The sequence below is a fragment of the Ailuropoda melanoleuca genome, chromosome 12 (genome assembly GCF_002007445.2).
Source record: "Ailuropoda melanoleuca isolate Jingjing chromosome 12, ASM200744v2, whole genome shotgun sequence".
In the NCBI taxonomy this organism is placed as follows: domain Eukaryota; kingdom Metazoa; phylum Chordata; class Mammalia; order Carnivora; family Ursidae; genus Ailuropoda; species Ailuropoda melanoleuca.
The window spans coordinates 70811317-70815411 of record NC_048229.1 but is presented as its reverse complement, the minus strand read 5'-3'; positions in this window follow the sequence as shown (position 1 = coordinate 70815411).

Genomic DNA, 4095 nt, shown 5'->3' with positions numbered 1-4095 from the left:
CCCCCCGTGTAGTGGCGCTCAGAGTTGGGGCCTGTGGGAGGGAGTTAGGGTTAGAAGACCTCCCTGAGGGTGAGACCATCCTAACGGGATTAGTGGCCTTATAAGAAGAGAGAGAGCTTATTCTTCTCATGTGCGTGCCTCAAGGAAAGGCCAGGAAATGATGTAGTTTGGAATGTTTTGATGAGGTCCAGAGCCCAAGGCCAAGAAAGAATTCTTGCGAGGTCTTTGGTGCAAAAAGGTGATTTTATTAAAACCGGGACAGGGACCCACGGGCAGGAAGAGCTGCTGCCCCAGGGTTGTGAGGAATGGCTGATTCTATACTTGGGGGTTGGAGGAAGGGACAAAGGGAGGCATCCAAAAGGGCTTTCATCTGCTAAGGTGGTTCTTCCCTCTTGGAAGGCGCGTTAACTGTAAGACAGTTGGGAGCTTCCCAGAGGAATGTTCTACTCCACCTGCCTCAAGTCTGTGTCAGTGCGGGGGCAGGTTATGAGGTTATTTCCATTCCCTTCTACCTTCTGCCACTGTGGAGGGGAGGGTGATGGTAGGGCTTCAGGAAATTGAGTCAGTGGAAATGAGGTTATTGATGAGAATGCGCTTTTTTTTTTTTTTTTNGTTTTTTTTTTTTTTTTTTTTTTGTAAATCACTAAAACATTTGTAAACTGATGGAGACTCACGTCCTGCAGGACTGGGATGTCTATCAGGACTGTGATCTCCATTTGTTCTTCCCTCCCCTTAATTTTAGGGCAGGCAGGAGGAGTGTCACACAGATTCCACCTTGGTGTGGGGGTGGGGTATCAACTTGTGGTTTGTCCCCAGCTTGCCTCCCTCATCATAAGGACATAGTGAGAGGGGAGACATCGACAAGCAGAAGGGAATCTCTCACCAGAACGTGACCACGCTGGCACCTTCATCTTGGTCTTGGAGCCTCCAGAACACCGAGNTGGTTTGTCCCCAGCTTGCCTCCCTCATCATAAGGACATAGTGAGAGGGGAGACATCGACAAGCAGAAGGGATCTCTCACCAGAATATGACCACGCTGGCACCTTCATCTTGGTCTTGGAGCCTCCAGAACACCGATAAAGTGGATTTCTGTTGAACACGGCACCCAGTCTATAGTATTCTGTTAGGGCGGCCCAAGTTGACTCCAATGTCTGTCCTGTAACTTTTCCAAAGTTGCAAAGGTACTAAGTGCTGAGCTGAGCTCCCCAGAAAGATGGTTCTCTGTGCATGGTGACAGTCTGTCCTTGGGGCCTAGAGGTCAAGCTCGTGAGGCTGCCTAACGTCTGCNGATGGTTCTCTGTGCATGGTGACAGTCTGTCCTTGGGGCCTAGAGGTCAAGCTTGTGAGGCTGCCTAACGTCTGCATTGGCTTAAACTATTAACGTGCCACTGATGAGGTCGTGGAATATACGTGAGGTTCAGTGGGGTGGAGTCCAGAGCCAGCGACCAAGAAAGAATTCTTGAGGCGTCTTTGGTGCAAAATTGGTGGTTTATTAAAACACAGGGACAGAACCCGTGCGCAGAAAGAGCTGTTGCACTGGGGCTGTGAGGGGTGGCTGGTTATATACCATGGGGTTGGGGGAGGTAAGGGAAAAAGGGAGGTTGAGAAAATACTTTCATATGGTAAGGAAGACTCACAAGATACCAGAGGCCTTGCCATTGTCAAGTTAAGGTTGTTTACCCCTGTAGTAAGGCATTAACATGAAGATAGTTGGGAACTTCCTAGAGGGGGCAGATTATAAGGACATTTAATTGTATCTACATTCCCTTCTGGAAGCTAGGTTATTGGTAGAAATGCTTCGTTCTTGTAAACTGCTAAGACATTTGTAAACTGAGGGAGACTCAAGTCTTGCAGGATTGTGCTATCTATAGGTTAACTATTTGTCCTTTAGGGCAGCCAGGAGTGCCTGAGGAATGTCATGTACATCCCATGGGGGGGGAGGTGTTGCAGGGTGTCAGCTTCTGCTTTGTCCTCAGCTTGCCTTCCGTTCCCTCATCACCACCATTAAAAAACAAAACAAAACAAAACAAAACCCCGCATGCAAAGAATTTAGGCTCAGATGTATGGGANAAGCGTCTGCCTTCGGCTCAGGGCATGATCCCGGCGTTATGGGATCGAGCCCCACATCGGGCTCCTCTGCTGTGAGCCTGCTTCTTCCTCTCCCACTCCCTCTGCTTGTGTTCCCTCTCTCGCTGGCTGTCTCTATCTCTGTCGAATAAATAAATAAAATCTTTAAAAAAATAAATAAATAAATAAAATAAAAAACAAAACAAAACAAAACAAAACCCTGCATGCAAAGAATTTAGGCTCAGATGTATGGGACATTTACTACTGCCAGGTACCGTGCTTCGTATTTTCTAAAAGTTGCCTCACTTAAGCTGGACTGCTCTTCTTTCTTGTGGTCTCTCTTTTTGTTGTCCTGGAAGATAGCACTGTACTCCTACTTTCTTCAATACCTTTGCCTGGCTGATTCAGGGCAGAAATGACAGTAGGGTCCGTGGGTAAGGAAACTCTACTATCCAAAGGCTACAGATAAGTATCTTTGTGATTTCCTTATAAAAAAACACCCTGTGTGCACATTACGAATTGGTGCAGTATCATTTCTTAAAATTTGTTAAAAATCAAGCGCGACCATTGAGCACATTCTGGTACTTATGGTGAGCTCGAAACCGTTCTCAATCAAGTCAATTATTATTATAACTTTATCATTGAGCGGTGTTTCATTTTATTTCTTGATCTTCCCCAATTCCGATGGCCATCCATTGCTGCTCAGGAGACTACATAGCAGAGTAAAATAATGCATACGAGTTTCGCCAGCATCAGTAGTGCTGGGGAAGGGGCTCTGGGGAATAGGCTAGTGAAGTGAGTCTCTGTACAAAAGAGGAGAGGGCCCTGTGCTTGGCTCCTCTCCATCTCTGGCTGCTGCCTGCACTCAGGCTTAGCAGAGACGCCTTTGATCAGCTCTACACAGCCTGGAACCTGTAAGTCACAGGCCTGGCAAAGGAGTCTTTCAACAAGTTGCTAACGAGAGCCTATGGAGATAGGAGACTGACACAAAAATGAAGAGCTAGGGGAGACCCGAACAGGGTCCCTGCGTGAAGGAACTGGAACCCATTGAGATTGGAGATTGATCCCTGCATCTCAACCATGCGCTGGTCCCGTGTCGGGAGCTGTGTTAGCTGCCACGGTCGGAGCAGTGAGAAGGGCACTGCCCTTGGGACGCCAGAGTGGCTCAGTCAGGTAAGCGTCTGCCTTTGGCGGCTCAAGTCATGATCCCCGGGTCCTGGGATTGAGTCGTGTGTCGGGCTCCCTGCTCAGCTGGGAGCCTGCTTCTCCCTCTGCCTGCTTCCCCCCCTGCTTGTGCGTGTATGCTCTCTCTCTGTCTCTCTCTCTCTCACACATACACACAAATAAATAAAGTAAAATTTTTTTTAAAAGGCACGGCCCCTAAAGCTCATGATCAATGCAGCATTTCTCAAGCAGTGAAATTCTAGGAAATGCTCTGCTCTCCGCGCAAACTTCATGTCATTGGTTGGAATGAATTTCATAAAATGATTCCTGTGGACTCAACAGGACTCTGGCTTACACACTGAGATAAAGAAGTCCTGACGGGGCTGACCAGCCTTGCTGAGGAGCACCGGTTTTAGAATTCCACAGATACGGTGTGAATCTTTTTCTTTGCATGACAAGAAAGAGAAATCTTGAGCAGTTCCATAGCATCTTCAAACTTCTCTTTTCTTGTCCACTGAGTGGGGGATAGTCCAGCTCCAGCCTCATGTTTTTGTTGAGAAGATTAAAAAAAGATGATGGATATGAATTAGTTGCTACAATGAAGCTACACAAGAAATTCTTGGAAAAAAAGATTTGTTATCGACATCCTCATGTTTATTCGCTGATGTAATTTTACAAAAGCCGTAGGAAGAATAGTGCTGCCTTGGTTTGGGGCACCCCAGGAGTATAGACCCTGAGGCATGGACTTGTGAAGTGTATTTGTAAATTGATTTCTGGGATCCAAAGATATTAAGGAAGTAATGTGCAGAAGGAGATGAAGCGCCCCCCCCCCCAAAAAAAATACGTCACCATGCTTTGTCAAGC